At 36.9% G+C, this 17,700-nt stretch overlaps 1 protein-coding gene across 4 annotated transcripts in view; it reads left to right on the top strand.

Annotated features, from left to right (window-relative positions):
* Positions 1-17,700, top strand: part of SOX6 (SRY-box transcription factor 6) — a 766,932-nt gene that overhangs the window by 74,085 nt on the left and 675,147 nt on the right. The gene's annotated exons all lie outside the window — the stretch shown is intronic.

The raw sequence follows: 17,700 nt of genomic DNA, 5'->3' as shown, positions 1-17,700 counted from the left end.
CTGTGGGGAGGATGAAGAGTAGAGGCTTCCTTTGTTTGTTTGTTTGTTTTTGTTTTGTTTTATTTTTAGAGATGGGGTGTTGCTATGTTGCCCAGGCTTGTCTTGAACTCTTAGGCTCAAGTGCTCCTCCTGCCCTGGCCTCCTAAAAGGCATGAGTCATCACACCTGGCCAGTGGAGTCTTCTATTCACCCATGTTGCTCCATCTCCTGAATCTATATTGAGCTTAAGTCAACAAAAATCAATACTTGAAATATAAATGTGCTGTGTATTAAAATGATTTCATAAGAATTTATTAAAGGTTTAAAGTAAGTATGCTTATGATGTCCAAAATGATCAAATAGGGTATAACAAAAAGGATTAGAAATTATGAAAACATACCTGGAAGAAATTTAACAAGAATAGTTGGCATTAACTTCATTTTCTAATTGTTTGCTGCTAATATATACAAATCCTTTAGTTTTCAAATATTAACCTTGTGTCTTGTGATCTTGCTAAATTCACTTTTTAATTCTCATGATTGGTAGATTTCTTAGACTTTTAAAAAATAGGCTGGGCGTGGTGGTTCATGCCTGTAATCCCAGCAAGGCCATGGTGGGTGGATTGCTTTAGCTCAGGCGTTTGAGACCAGCCTGGGAAACATGGTGATACCCCGCATCTGCAAAAAATACAAAAATTAGCTGAGCATGGTGTCAGGCACCTGTAGTCCCATCCACTTGGGGGACTGAAGCAGGAGGATCCCTTGAGCCCAGCAGTTTGATGTTGCAGTGAGTTGTGTTTGTACCATTGCACTCCAGGCTGGGTGACAAAGTAACACCCTGTCTCAAAAATAAGAAAAAAAAATAGCCTTACATATTCAAAAAGAAATAGTTTTACTTTTAAAAAAATATATGTTTTTTTCCTTTTATTTTCTATTGTTGCCGTATTGTAATGGCTAAGACCTTCAGTGCTACATTGAATAGAATTGGTGAGCCTGAGGATTCACTGCCTTTTTCCTGATCTTTTTTCAATATTTTGCTATTATGAATGTTAATAACTCCTCCTGCCATAGATACCTTTTATAAAATTGAGGGATTTCCTTCTATTTTTGGTTTGTCCTTTTCCTTTCTTTCTTTTTTTTTTTTTTCACTGAGACCCTTGGGAATGGATATTTTTGTTTTGTTAATACTTTTTTTTAGGATGGGTATGGTGGCTTACATGTGTAATCCCAACACTTTGGGAGGCCAAGGTGGGAGAATTGCTTGAGGACAGGAATTCACAAGCAGCCTAGGAAACATTCTGTCTCCCCCGCGTCCCCCAAAAAAGCCAGGCATGATGGCACGTGCCTTTAGTTCGATCTACTCAGGAGGCTAAGGTGAGAGGATCACTTGAACCCAGGAGGTTGAGGCTGCAGTGAACCATGATTATGCCACTGCACAACCACCTGGGTGACAGAGTGAGCCCCTGTCTGAAAAGAAAAAATGGTTTTTTAAAATTATGAATTTCTTTTGAATTTTGTCCAATGCTTTTTTTTGCATTTATTAAAATTATATATTTTTCTCCTTTGTTCTGCTAATATGGTGAATATCATTGATTTTTGAATGTTAAACCAATCTTAAATTCTTACTTTGTTATTATTTATTATCCTTTTTAAAGATATTTTATTTTTGGATTTGATTTGCCAATGTTTTGTTAAGGATATTTGTATCTGTTTCTATGAGAGATATTCAAACTGCAGAATACCAAAGATAAATAGAATGTTTTGAAAGAAACCAGAGGAAAAAATCCACATTATCTACAGAGGAATAAAGTTAAGAATTACATTGAATTATTTTCACAAACAAGAAGACAGTGGAGAGAAATAGTTTACATGTTGAAGGAAAAAGCCCTACCAACTTAGAATTCGGTATCCAGCAAAATTATCCTTCAAAATGAAGGCAAGATAATGACTTTTCCAGATAAGCAAAAACTGAGGGAATTTGTTGCTAGTCTGTCCGCCTTGCAAGAAATTTCCAAAGTTCTTTGGAGAGCAAGAAAAGAGTATAGGTCAGAAACTCAGATCTACATAGAGAAAGAAAGCATGTTACAGAAAGAATGAATGGAGGTAAAAAAATAAAACCTTTTATTTTTCTTATTCTTAGATAATATAATAGATAACTATTCATTTAACATAATAGCAACAATGTGTTTGGTGAATATAGCTTATGGATAAGTGAAATGAATGATAGCACTGTTGCAGGGGACAGAAGAGAGAAATTGGGAATAGTCTTCTATAAGGATATCTGAGTTTGAAGCAGCATGGAAAAAGAGGAGAGAGTATATTCATATAAAATGCTCAATTAGGACTAGAGCCTGGAATTCCTAGAGTCTGCCAGTGCTTTGGGAGGCCAAGGTGGGAGGATCATTTGCAGCTAGGAGTTCAAGACCAGTCTGAGCAACATAGTAAGACCTCCATCTCTACACAAAGTTAAAAAAATTAGCTGCACTTAGTAACTTGTGCCTGTAGTCCTAACTACATTGGAGACTGAGATGGGAGGATTGCTTGAGTCTAGGAGTTTGAGGCTGTGGTGAGCTATGCCCCCACCACTGTACTTCAGCCTGGGTGACAGAGAAAGACTTTGTCTCAAAAAAGAGAAGAAAAAAAAGACCGGAGAAGGCAGAAAAGATGTTAAGATCTTTTTTTTTAAAGAAAAAACAGGTGTAGCACATAGAAAATGGTTACAAATATGGTAGATCTTAATCCAAATACATCAATAATCACTTTAAATGTGATTGTTGTAAATACATCAAGAGACTGACAGAGTGGTTATAAAAATGACCCAATTATATTTTGTTTACCCAAAGCCCAATTTAAATATTTAGACACAGAAAAATTAAAAGTAAGGAGATAAAGATATGCCATACTAACACAAATCAAAAGAAAGCTGTGGTAGCACACTTTATCTTCAGACAAAGCAGACTTCAGAACAAGAAAAACTATCAGGAATAAAGAAGAACATGACGTGACAACTGGATCAGTCTGTTAGAAGATGTAACTATCCTTAATATTTGTGTGCCTAATAACAAAGTGTCAAATTGCATTATGTAAAAACTGATAGAACTACGAGGAGAAACAAACAAATCCACTATTATTGTTGGAATCTTTAACACACATTTATCAGTAAAAGACAGGTTCAGCAGTTAGAAAATTAGCAAGAATATAGTTCAACTGAATAGCATTCTCAACTAACTAGATCTAATTGACATTGTCTTATCTTTTGAGCTGCTGTAACAAAAATACCAAAAACTGGGTGACTTTTAGACAACAAACATTTATTTCTTACAATTCTAGGGGGCAGAGAAGTCCAGGATCAAGGCACTAGCATAGTTAATGTCTGTTGAGGGCCCATTCATCATACATGGCACCTTCTCTATGTGTCATCATGGTGGAAGGGCAAGGCAGCTGTCTGGGATCTCTTTTATAAGGGTACTAATCCCATCCAGGGATCTCTTTTATAAGGATACTAATCCCATCCAGAAGAGCTCTGCCTTTATAACCTGCATCTCCTAAAGGGCCCCACCTCTAGTACCATCACCTTTGGGTTAGTATTTCAACATATGAATTTTGGGGAAACACAACATTGAGATCAAAGCAGACATTTAGAGAATACTTCATTCAATACTAGCAGAGCACACATTCTTCTCAAGCTCACATAGAGTATTCCCCTAGATAGATCACATTCTGGGCCATCAAAACCAACAAATTTAGAAGAATAGAAACCTTACAAAACATGCTGTCAGACCATAGTAAAATTAAATGAGAAATAAATAACAGAAAGATAGTGGAAAAATTCCAAAATATTTGGAGATGAAACAACACACTTATAAATAACACATGGGTCAAATAATCAGTCTCAAGATAAATTAAAAATATTTTGAGATAAATTAAAATAAAAATGCAACTTATCAAAATTTGTGGGATGCAGTGAAAGCAATTTATAGCATTAAATGCATATATTAAAAAATAAAGATCTAAATAAATTATCTAAATTTCCACCTTAGGAAACTGAGAAAGAAGAACAATATAAACCTAAAGCAAATAGAAGAAAAGAAATAACAAAAGAGCAGAAATCAATGACATTGAAAATAGGAAAACAGTAGAGAAAATCAATGAAACCAAAGGTGGCTCTTTGAAAAGATTAATAAAATTGGTAAGCCTCCAGATAGTCTAACCAAAGAAAAAAGAAGACACACATTACTAATATAAAAAAATGGGCTGGGTGCGGTGGCTCACACCTGTAATCCCAGCAATTTGGGAGGCCAAGGCGGGTGGATCATGAGGTCAGGAGATTGAGACCACGGTGAAACTCCGTCTCTACTAAAAATACAAAAAATTAGCCAGGTGCGGTGGCAGGCGCCTGTAGTCCCAGCTACTCAGGAGGCTGAGGCAGGAGAATGGCGTGAACCCAGGAGGTGGAGCTTGCAGTGAGTGGAGATCGTGCCACTGCACTCCAGCCTGGGCGACAGAGTGAGACTCCGTCCCCCCCAAAAAAAAAAAAAAAAAAAAAAAAAAAATTACCTGGTACCATCACTACTGATGCCATAAACATTAAAAGGAAAATAAAGGTAATTATAAACAGTCAGTGCCAACAAATTTGATAACATATGAAATAGACCAATTCCTTGGAAGATCTAATCTACTAAAACTCACACAAGGAGCAATAGATAATCTGAACAGGCCCCCTCTATAAAAGAAATTGAGTCAATAATAATTTTCCAAATACAAAGTACCAGGCCCAGATGGTATCACTGGTAAATTCCACCAACCATTCAAAGAAAAAAAATCATACTAATTCTCAACAATCTCTTCCAGAAAACAGAAGCAAAAGGAACACTTCCTAACTTATTCTATGTGGCCAGCACTAAGATGTCACTTCTTCCCAACTTGATCTATGGAGTCAATGCAATCTCAGTCAAAAGCCCATCGTTATTTTGTGGCTATCAACAAACTGATTCTAAAGTTTACATGGAAAGGCAGAAACCCAGAACAGCTAAACCCAGAGTAAGAGAGTTGGAGACTGACACTACCTGGCTTCATAAGCTACCATAACCAACACAGTATGGTATTGGCAAAAGAAGAGACAAGTAAATCGATGAAGCAGGATAGAGAGCTGAGAAATAGAACTACACAAATAAAATCAACTAATCTTTGGCAAAATGTGCAAAAGTAATTCAATAGAGAGACAGTCCTTTCAAAAAATGCTGCTGGAACTTGGTAACTTGATATCTACCTGCAAAAAAATGAATTTAGATACTGACCTTATACTTTCCACAAAAATTAACTGATAGTGGATCATAGACTTAAATGTAAAATGCAAAACTGTAAAACTTTTAGATGATGTCGTCAAAGAAAATCTAGGTGACCTTGGCTCTGGCTCTAATTTTTTAGATACAGCACTAAAAAACACAATCCATGAGAGGAAAAATTGTTGCGTTGAATTTTATTAAGATTAAAAACGTCTCTGCAGATGACATTGTTAAGAGAAGAAAAAAAACAAGCCAGAAAGTGGGAGAGAATATTTGTAAAATATATATTTGATAAAGATGTGTATCTGAAGCATATAAAGAACTTCTTTTTTTAAAAAGAAAGTGAAAACAAACATGTTAGCTAAAAGGATAACTACTTGTATAATCTTAATGAGTTTTCAACTTAAACATTTTTCCAATTGGAAATAGGATTAATTTTAGGGCTTTCATATGTATTACATTTTGAAGACTTCTTAAAAAATGACATAAAGAGAATGAAAGTCAAGCCAAACTCAGGAGAACATTTTTTTTTTTTTTTTTTGAGACAGAGTCTCGCTGTGTCGCCCAGGCTGGAGTGCAGTGGTGTGATCTTGGCTCACTGCAAGCTCCGCCTCCCGGGTTCACACCATTCTCCTGCCTCAGCCTCCCGAGTAACTGGGACTACAGGCGCCCACCACCACACCTGGCTACTTTTTTTGTGTTTTCAGTAACGACGGGGTTTCACCGTGTTAGCCAGGATGGTCTCGATCTTCTGACCTCATGATCCATCCTCCTCAGCCTCCCAAAGTGCTGGGATTACAGGCGTAAGCCACCGTGCTGGCCAGAACATATTTTAATACATATCACCAATAAAGGATTAGTATAGAACATATGCAATGATGTATAAATCTATAAGATAGATGACCACACAATTGGAAAATAGGCAAAAGATATGAATTGGTGTTTCACAAAAGAGAAAATATGTGTGGCATATAACCATAAGAAGAGATGCTCTGTCTCGCTAGTAATCATGGAAATACCAGGTAGAACCACAGTTAGATCTTTTATACCCACTAGATTGCCAAAAGTGAACAACTCTGACCATATAAAGCATTGCAGAGTATGAGAACAAATTGGAAATCTTCTATATTGCTGGTGAGAAAGTACATTGTACAGCCACATCGGAAAAATGTTTGGCATTATCTTTAATACTTTTTGATACACAAAGCGATTTTTATGAGACATTCATGTGTATTTATGTTAACAAAAACTGGAAACAATCCATCAGGGAAATAATGGAATATAGTATAGCAGAGAAAATGAATAAACTCCAATTATGTGCTACAACGTGGATGACTCTTAGAAACATTATACTGAGTAAAAATAGCGTGTTGAAGAACCTTCATATAAAGAACTCTTAAAATACAACAGTAAGAAAACAAAGAGCCCAATTAAAAAATGTCAAAAGATCTGAATAGACATCTCACTAAAGAATAAATGGCAAAGAGACATGAATAGATGCGCAACATCGTATGTCACTAGGGAATTCATATTAAAACCACAGTGAGGTACCACTATACACTTATTAGGATGGCTAAAAAATAAAAAAATAAAAAACAAACCACTTCAACAAACAGCAACACAAAACCTTGACAAAGCCAGATGCTGGTGAAGATGTGTCACAACAGAAACTCTCATTCATTGTTCATTGGAATGCAAAATGGTACAGCCAGTTTGGAAAACAGTTTGGCAGTTTCTTACCAAACCAAACATACTCTTACCATATGATCTAGCAATTGCATCCATGGTTATATACCCAAACGGGTTGAAGATTTATGTTCATATAAACACATGCACATGAATAGCAGCTTTATTCATAATTTCCAAAACTTGGAAGAAATCAAGATATCCTTCAGCAGGTAAATGGTAAACTGTGGCTCATACAGATAATGGAATATTATTGTGTTAAAAATAAATGAGCTATCAAGCCATAAAAATATGTGGAGGAAACTTAAATGCATAGTATTGAGTGAAAGAAGCCATTCTGAAAAGAATTCATGATTCCAACATATGGCATTTTGGAAAAAGCAAAAGTATGGAGATGGTAAAATGATCAGTGGTTGCTAGGGGTTAGGAAGGATGGAGGAATGAATAGGCAAAGCTCAGACGATTTTTAGGGCAGTGAAGTGATTCTGTATGATACTATAATGGTGGATACATGACATTAAGCAGTGTGAAAACATGTAGAAATGTAGAACATACAGTAAACTCTAATGTAAACTGTGGACTTTGGTTTATAATAATATGTCAGTATTGGTTCATCAGTTGTAACAAACATACACATTAATGCAAGATGTTAATAATAGGGGAAACTGTGAACCAGGATAGTGGGATATGTGAGAACTTTCTTTCTTGTCTGACCAATTTTCTGCAAACCTAAAACTTTTGTTTTTTTAAAAATTACTAATTTAAAATCACTGTAATATATTATTTTTCTTTCATACTTGTGTAACAATACATAGTAAATTTTTTATTTAACAAGTGCCAGAAAACAGATATATAGTAAAAAATATATACTAACAAAAGCAATTTATGGTCATTGGCTTTTAAAGCAAAATTTTATTTAAATAGACTCTTCTAAACTTTAAGTATAAAAAGTATAAATTAATGGAAAAATTTGAGATTATATGTATGCCATGAACATTATCATATGTGAAACTCTAAATTAAAAGTCTAAAATCTGAAAAATTGTTTAAGATGAGTTTTAGCTTAACCAAGGAGTTAGCTTAACCCAAGGAGTTAAGCTAAAATACTGTTTCTGTGAGCGTGGTCCACTGTGTATTCATGGACCATAAAGACTATCCTGGTGTGTCATGTACTAATTTTAAAATGTGGCGGGGCGTGGTGGCTCATGCCTGTAATCCCAACACTTTGGGAGGCCGAGGCAGGTGGATCATGAGGTCAGGAGATTGAGACCATCCTGGCCAACATGGTGAAACCCCGTCTCTACTAAAAATACAAAAATTAACTGGGCGTGATGGCACGTGCCTGTAATTGCAGCTACTCTGGAGGCTGAGGCAGGTAAATTGCTTGAACCAGGGAGTCAGAGGTTGCAGTGAACTGAGATGGTGCCACTGCATTCCAGCTTGGTGACACAGCAAGACTCCCTCTCAAAAAAAAAAAAAAAAAAAAAAAAAAAAAGCAAGACTTCTTTCTTTGTGTCACAGATGAGTAATATATATTTTCCTGGATGCCCATTTGGCGTTTCAGCATTCTGGAAAAATACAAAAAAGTCATGGGATAAATTTCTTCTTCTTCTTCTTCTTCTTCTTCTTCTTCTTCTTCTTCTTCTTCTTCTTTCTTCTTTCTTCTTTCTTCTTTCTTCTTTCTTCTTTCTTCTTTCTCCTTCTCCTTCTCCTTCTCCTCCTTCTCCTCCTTCTCCGTCGTCGTCTTCCCTGCCTTCCCCTCCTTCCCCTCCTTCCCCTCCTTCCCCTCCTTCTCCTCCTTCTCCTCCTCCTCCTCCTCCTCCTCCTTCTTCTTCTTTAAATGAGACAGGGTCTCACTCTGTCACCCAGGTTGGAGTGCAATGGTGTGATCATAGCCCACTGTGGCCTTGAACTCCTGGCTCAAGTGATCCTCCTGCCTCAGTCTCTCAAGTAGGTGTATGCCACCATAACTGGCCAGAAAAAAGTTCTTTACTAGGAATAATCGAGGAACAGATGAGTGAATTAGCTAGCTAGTACTATTGATATCATCTGGAACCTAGAGATAAAAAGCATGACAGAGCCAGTGAAGGGGCATGTGAAAAAGATCAGCAATACTAACGTATTTCTAGTATGAGTTCCAGAACAAGAGAATGAAGAAAATTTAGAAAAAGCAATATTCTAAACAAAGATAACTAAAAATTTTCCAGAATTGAGAAAAGATTTATTCCATATCAAAAGTATACTTTGAGTACTGAGCAGGATAAATATAAAATAGTTTTAGGACTTTGAATTGCAGAACTCAGGCTCAATTTATGTTAATCCTGCCTGTAAATGTCTTCAGGCTCCATTTCATTCTTTTGCCCTTTATGTCACCTTTCCTGTTTCCTCTTTTTCTTTAAGCCATGTTGTCTGGATTCTGATCTGGCTCCACTGAGCCTAATCTTCACTTCCCAGTTTCATTTAATAAAATTGTCAAAATCCTTTCTGGGTGGAATGCTGGGAAGATTGATTTAGCTGGGATCAAGTATGGACACTTAGTTCTCTTGTGTCTTACCTTTACCAGCCCCTCTCCAAGTTATAGGGAACCAAACATCATCCTTTCACTGCCAGCTCAGGAAGTTATATCTAATCCCTACCATCTGCTTCCTAGAATCCCAGCGTCAATGTGCCTGGAAGAAATAGACAAGTCCCCATGAGGTTTTGGGTGAATTCTCCCTTCACTCAATTCCTATATTCTATATAAAATTCCTTTCCTTCTCCCACCACCTCTGCTCTTCCTGCCCATCCCCAGAGGTTACAACCTTTTGCCTTTACATAAGGAGCACCTCTTTGTGGTCATCATTCCTGTGTAGGGAGATGGCTTATTATTAGAAAAGGGAAACAGTGATTTGTACAGATATGAATAAGGCCCCTTCAGCAGGGTCTCGTGATCAAATATTTGTCTCATAGTAACTGTCCCTCAACAGGTTCATCATAGTAAAACTGAAGAATATGAGTAATGAAGTAATGAGAGGAACATAATATGATTAATTTTGGACTAGCAGAAGGCTTCTTAGGATGCTAGAAGACAATAAACAGTAACTTTTAAATGCTGAAGAATACAGATATTAGCCTAGAATTTCTTAAATTAATTTTTAATTATTGTGGATATATATCAGCCTAGAATTTTAGTCTAGTTTTATGCCATTGTTCAAGAGTGATGACAGGGCCGAGTGCAGTGACTCATGTCTATAATCCCAGTGATTTGGGAGGTTGAGATGGGAAGAGTGCTTGAGGCCAGGAGTTTGAACCCAGCCTGGGCAACATAGTAATACTCTGTGTCTTTTAAAAACAAAGCTAGTCATGGTGGCTTCCAGCACTTTGGGAGGTAAAGGGGGAAGTATTGCTTGAGCCCAGGAGTTTGAAACCAGCCTGGGCAATAAGTGAGACCTTGTCACCACACACACACACACACACACACACACACACACACAAAAAAAATTAGCCAAGCATGGCGGTATGTGCCTGTAGTCCCAGCTACTTGGGAGGCTCAGGTAGATTGCTTGAGCCTGAAAGGTCAAAGCTACAGTGATACAGTGAGCCAAGATCACCTCATTGCACTTCAGCCTGGGTGACACAGAGCCTGTCTCTAAATAAAAAAAGAGAGATGACAATATGTAGCACTTTTGAGACATACAACCTCAAAATCACTTATTATCTATAGACTCTAAAACTATTTAAAAAGTAATATACTCTAGCAAGAAGAAAGAGGAACTCAGAGTAAAGGTGTAAAATACAAAAGAAAATGGTTAGAACAAACATTGATAAAATATAGTGGTAAATTTAATAAATTTTGACTTAAAATCAGATTATTTTGTGTTAAATTCATATTTTGTGTGTTTTTATATAAATATCTTATGTAATATTACATAAATATTATATTATGTTAAAATATAAAGCTCTAAAACTCTGCATTCTTCTTGGCCTTTTGGCTAAAATTAAATGTAAAACTTTAGACAGCAATAACAAGTTGAAGAAGTTGCATTTCATTTTATTTTTTATTTCAATAGTTTGTGGGGTACATGGTTTTTTGTTACATGGATAAGTTACTTAGTGGTAATTTCTAAGATTTTGGTGCACCCATCACCCGAGCAATAAACACTGTACACAATGTGTAGTGCTTTATCATCCCTCGCCCTCCTACCCGCTTCGCCTAGTCCCAAAAGTCCACTGTATAACTCTTATGCCTTTGTGTCCTCATAGCTTATTTTCCACTTATGAGTGAAAACATATGATGTTTGGTTTTCCATTCCTGAGTTACTTCATTTAGAATAATGGTCTCCAAGTCAATCCAGTTTGCTGTGAAAGCAATTATTTCATTCCTTTTTTGGCTAAGTGATTATTCCATGGTGTATATATATCACATTCACATTTTCTTTATCTACTTGTTGACTGATGGGTGTTTGGACTGGTTTCATATTTTTACAGTTGCAAATTATGCTGCTATAAACATGTGCTCACAAGTGTCTTTTTCATATAATGACTTCTTTTCCTCTGGGTAGATACCCAATAGTGGGATTGCTGGATCAAATGGTAGATCTACTTTTAGTTCTTTAAGGAATCTCCATACTGTTTTCCATAGTGGTTGTACTAGTTTACATTTCCACCAGCAGTGTATAAGTGTTCCCTTTTCACTGCATCCATGCCAACATCTATTATTTTTTGAGTTTTTAAAATTATGGTCATTCTTGCAGGAGTAAGGTGGTAGCTCATTGAGGTTTTAATTTGTACTTCCCTGATAATTAGTGATATTGAGCATTTTTAAATATGTTTTTGGCCATTTGTATATCTTCTTTTGAGAATTATCTATTCACATCTTTAGCCCAGTTTTTGATGTGGTTATTTGTTTCTTTGTTGCTTATTTGTTTGAGGTATTTGTAGATTCTGGATATCAGTCCTTTGTTGGATGCATAGTTTGTGAATATTTTCTCCTATTCTGTGGGTTGTCTATTGACTCTGCTGGTTATTTCTTCTTTTTTTTTTGTTTTTGAGACGGAGTCTTGCTCTGTCAGCCAGGCTGGAGTGTGGTGGCGCCATCTCAGCTCACTGCAAGCTCTGCCTCCCAGGTTCACGCCATTCTCCTGCCTCAGCCTCCTGAATAACTGGGACTACAGGCGTCCGCCACCACGCCCGGCTAATTTCTTTTGTATTTTAGTAGACATGGGGTTTCACCACGTTAGCCAGGATGGTCTCGATCTCCTGACCTTGTGATCCACCCGTCTCCGCCTCCCAAAGTGCTGGGACTACAGGCGTGAGCCACCGCGCCCGGCCGACTCTGCTGGTTATTTCTTTTGCTGCAGTGAAGCTTTTTAGTTTAATTAGGTCCCGTCTATTTATTTTTGTTTTTGTTGCATTTGTTTTTGGGTTCTTGACCATGAACTCTTTGCATAAGTCAATGTCTAGAAGAGTTTTACCAATGTTATCTTCTAGAATTTTTACGGTTTCAGGTCTTAGATTTAAGTCTTTGATCCATCTCGGGTTGATTTTTGTATAAGGTGAGTGACAAGGATCCAGTTTCATTCCTCTACATGTGGCTTACCAATTATCCCAGCACTATTTGTTAAATAAGGTGTCCTTTGCTCACTTCATGTTTTTGTTTGCTTTGCCAGAGATCAGTTGTCCCTTAAGTACTTGACTTTATTTCTGGGTTCTCTATTTTGTTTCACTGGTCTATGTACCTATTTTTGTACCAGTACCATGCTGTTTTAGTAACTGTAGCCTTGTAGTATAGTTTGAAGTCAGTTAAAGTGATACTTCCATATTTGTTCTTTTTGCTTAGTATTGCTTTGGCTATGCAGGGTCTTTTTTGGTTCCATATGAATTTTAAGAGTGTTTTTTCCTAGTTCTGTGAAAAATAATGATGGTACTTTGATGCTAATTGCATTGAATCTGTAAATTGCTTTTGGCTGTATGGTCATTTTCACAGTATTGATTCTATCCATCCATGAGCAGGGAATGTGTTTCCATTGTTTGTGTCATTGATAATTTCTTTCAGCAGTGTTTTGTAGTTTTCCTTGTAGAGATCTTTCACCTCCTTGGTTAGGTATATTTGCAGGCTGTTTTTTTTTTGTTTTTTTTTGTTTTTTTTTTTGCAGCTGTTGTAAAAGGGATTGAATTCTTGATTTGTTTTTCAGCTTGGTAATTGTTGATATATAGCAGTGCTAATGATTTGTGTACATTCATTTTGTATTCTGAAGCTTTACTGAAGTCATTTATAAGATCTATGAGCTTTCTTGATGAGTCTTTGGGATATTCTAGGTATATGATCATATAATCTGTGAACAGTGACAGTGTGACTTCCTCTTTACCAATTTGGATGCCCTTTATTTCTTTCTCTTATCTGATTGCTCTGGCTAGGACTTCCAGTACTGTGTTGAATAGAAGTGGTGAGAGTGGGCATCCTTGTCTTGTTCCAGTTCTCAGGGGGAATGCTTTCAATTTTTCCCTGTTCAGTAGAATGTTGACTGTGGGTTTGGAATAGATAGCTTTTATTATTTTGAGGTAAGTCCCTTCTGCCAATTTTGCTGAGGGTGTTAATCATAAAGGCATGCTGGATTTTGTCAAATGCTTTTTCTAGATCTATTGAGATAATCATATGATTTTTGTTTTTAGTTCTGCTTATGTGATATATTACATTTGTTGACCTGCATCTTCAAACCATCTCTACATTCCTATTATCAAACCCAGTTGATCATGGTGTATTATCTTTTTGATATGCTGTTGGATTCAATTAGCTAATATTTTGTTGAGGATTTTTGCATCTATGTTCATCAGTGATATCGGTCTGTAGCTTTCCTTTTTTGTTTTGTTTTTTTCCTGGTTTTGGAATTAGGGTGATACTGGCTTCATAGAATGATCTTTAGGGAAGATCCATCTTTCTCTATTTTTTGGGGAATAGTTTCAGTAAGGTTGGTACTGATTTTTCTTTGAATGTCTGGTAGAATTTATCTGTGAATTCATTTGGGCCTGGACTTTTTTTTTGTAGGCAATTTTAAAAATTACGCTTTTAATCTCGCTGTTATTGGTCTGTTAAGTTTCTATTTCCTCATGTTGTAATCTAGGAGGGTTGTATATTTCCAGGAATTTAACCATCTCTTCTACATTTTCTGGTTTGTATGCATAAGGTGTTCATAGTAGCCTTGAATGATCTTTTGCATTTCTTTGATATTGGTTTTAATATCTCTGTTTCATTTCTAATTGAGCTAATTTGGATCTTCTCTCTTCTTGGTTAATCTTACTAATGTTCTATCAATTTTATTTATCTTTTTCAAATAATCAGCTTTTTGTTTCATTTATCTTTTTTATTTTTTTGTTTCAATTTCATTTAGTTCTGCTCTGATCTTGGTTATTTCTTTTCTTCTGGGTTGGATTTTGTTTGTTCTTGTTTCTCTAGTTCTTTGAGCCGTGGCCTTAGATTGTCTGCTTGTGCTCTTTCAGACTTTTTGATGTAGGCATTTAATCCTATGAATTGTTCTCTTAACACTGCTTTTGCTGTATCCCAGAGGCTTTTTTATGTTATGTCACTATTACCATTCAGCTCAAAGAATTTTTAAATTTATATTTTGATTTCATTGTTGGCCCAAAGATTATTCAAGAGCAGATTATTTAATTTCCACGTGTTTGGATGGTTTTGAGGGTTCCTTTTGGAGTTAATTTCCAGTTTTATTCCACTGTGATCTAAGAGGATAGTTGATATAATTTTGATTTTCTTAAATTTATTGAGACTTGTTTTGTGACCTGTCATTTGGTCTATCTTGGAGAATGTTTATGTGCTGAAGAAAAGAATGTGTATTCTCAATTGTTGGGTTGAATGTTCTACAAATATCTATGAAGTCCGTTTGTTCTAGTATATAGTTTAAGTCCATTATTTGTTGATTTTCTGTGTTGATGACCAAGTCTACTGCTGTCAGTGGAGTATTGAAGTCCCCCACTATTATTGTATTGCTGTCTGTCTCATTTCTTAGGTTTAGTAGTAATTGTTTTATAAATTTGGGAGCTCCAGTGTTAAGTACATATGTATTTAGGTTTGTGATATTTTCCTGTTGGACTATTTTTTTAAATCATTATATAATGTCCCTCTTTGCCTTTTTATACTGTTGTTGCTTTAAAGCCTATTTTGTTTGATATAAAAGTAGCCACTCTTGCTCACTTTTGGTTTTCATTTGTGTGGAATTCGTTTTTTACCCCTTTACCTTTAGGTTATGTGACTCCTTATGTGTTGGGTGAGTCTCTTGAAGACAGCAGGTACTTGATTGGTGGGGTTTTATCCATTCTGCTATTCCATATCTTTTAAGTGGAACATTTAGGCCATTTACATTCAATGTTAGTATTGAGATGATATGTACTGTTCTATTCATCATGTTAATTGTTGCCTTAAAACCTTGTTTTTTTTTCCCTGTTGTGTTATTGCTTTTTGGATTCTGTGAAATTTATGCTTTAAGGAGGTTCTATTTTGGTGTATTTTGAGGTTCTTTTTCTTCAAGATTTAGAACTCCTTTTGGGATTTCTTGTAGTGCTGGCTTAGTAGTGGCAAATTCTCTCAGCATTTGTTTGTCTGAAAAAGACTTAATCTCACTTTCATTCATGAAGCTTAGTTTTGCTGGATACAAAATTCTTGACTGACAATTATTTTGTCTTAGGAGGCTAAATATGGGACCTCAATTCCTTCTGGCTTTGTAAGGCTTCTGCTGAGAAGTCTTCTGTTAATCTGATAGGTTTTCCTCTATAGTCCACCTGATGCTTTTGTCTCACAGCTCTTAAGATCCTTTTGTCCATCTTGACTTTAGATAGCCTGATGAATATATGCCTAGGTGATGATCTTTCTGCAATGAATTTCCCAGGTGTTCTTTGAGCTTTTTGTATTTGGATGTCTAGGTTGCTAGCAGGGCCAGGGAAGTTTTCCTCAATTATTCCCTCAAATAAGTTTTCCAAACTTCTAGATTTATTTTCTTCTCTAGGAATACCAACTATTCTTAGGTTTGATCGTTTAAGATAATCCCAAATATTTTGGAGGCGTTGTTTTTTTTTTTTCCCTTGTCTCTATCTGATTGGGTTAATTCAAAAGCCTTGTCTTTGAGCTCTGAAGTTCTTTCTTCTACTTGTTCTACTCTATTGTTGAAACTTTCCAGGCATTTTGTATTTCTCTAAGTGTATCTTTCATTTCCAGAAGTTGTGATTATTTTTTCTTTTTGATATCTATTTCTCTGGATAATTTTTCATCCATATTCTGTATTTTTTAATATAATTTTTAAAGTTGGTTTTCACCTTTCTTTGATATCTCCTTGAGTAGCTTAATAATCAACCTTCTGCATTCTTTATTTGGCAATTCAGAGATTTCTTCTTGGTTTGGATTTATTGCTGGGAATCTTTTGGGGGTGTTACAGAACCCTATTTTGTCATATTACCAGAAGTACTTTTCTAGCTCCTTCTCATTTGGGTAGACTATTTCAGGATGTTATAGGCTGTGGAATTAGGTATTATCTTCTTCCTGGGATCATGTTTATTCTATAATGAGTTGCTGTAATGGCCTGAGCTGGTTGGCCTCTAGCCAGGAGGTGGCAGTTTCAAGAGAACGCTAGCTGCTGTAGTGGTAGGGGGCTCTAAGCTTGCCCTAACACGTCCAGGGTAAGTATTTTGGTTTCTCAGGTGATGGACTCCCAGGAGTTTTTGTTTTGTGTTTGGCTACCAGGGTGGGTAGGGAAATACCATCAGGTGCGGGCAGGATTAGGTGGGTCTGGGCTCAGACTCTCCTTGGGTGGGGCCTGCCATGGCCACTGTGGGGGTTGAGGGGTGATTCTCAGGTCAATGGGGTTATGTTCTAGAGGGGATTATGGCTGCCTTTGCTGTGTCCAGGCAAGTGGGGGATAGTGGTAGCAAGTGGCCTCAGCCAGCTCCCACATAGTTGGAAAGTCTAGTCTCACTCCATGGTGCCATGTTGAAACCTTACCCCAGGCCGTGAGCTACCCTGCTAAGAAACAACCTCGCTTTCAGACCTCACCCTTTCTAGTCTGCCTACTCTGTCTGCAGTGGCTCCTGCACTCCTGCACTCACGCGTATCCACAGCTGCTCCCACTCATCCCTCAGACTCTGCTCAAGAAAATTTGTGCCCAGTTGAATCCACTAGCAATTTCAGTTGGAAACTTCCTTCACCCTGTGAGCCCCTCCCCTACAATTCCACTGGCTGCCTTCGCCAAGGGTCCCTGTAAGATATAGTCAGGGATGGCTTCCCTGGGCTCAAACTGGGGACTAGGAGTGCATGCAAGGCACTTCCTGCTGCTACTTCTATTTTTATATTTTTCATGACTCCCTAAATCCGTTTTATCTCTAGGTAAGGTTAAGTCCTCCTGTGATTTGAATTTTAAGAGTCCCCAGTGGGGATGTGGGTTCAGAGGTAGGTCCCCTGCCTTACACTTTGGGAACTCACAGTTTTCCGCCTGTTTCATGCAACTTACAGCAGCATGTTGCTCCTTTCAAAGAGTCTGTGAATTCTTTTGGTTTTTCTAGCACATTTCTTCTGTGGTTCTTGGAGCAAAAGATCAGGGTGTGAGTCTCCACACACTGTTTTGTTTGTCCATGTGGGAGCTGCATGTTAGCCCTGTCTCCTGTATGCCATCTTCCCCACTTCTCCAGAAGTTGCCTTTTATTGGGTAAAGCATGACAAGGGTCATGTTATTTAAGGAGGGGGCTGTATATACTGAATTCCTTTAGATATTT

This window comes from Papio anubis, chromosome 12 (genome assembly GCF_008728515.1).
Source record: "Papio anubis isolate 15944 chromosome 12, Panubis1.0, whole genome shotgun sequence".
Taxonomy (NCBI): domain Eukaryota; kingdom Metazoa; phylum Chordata; class Mammalia; order Primates; family Cercopithecidae; genus Papio; species Papio anubis.
This window is presented reverse-complemented; position numbering and strand designations above follow the sequence as displayed.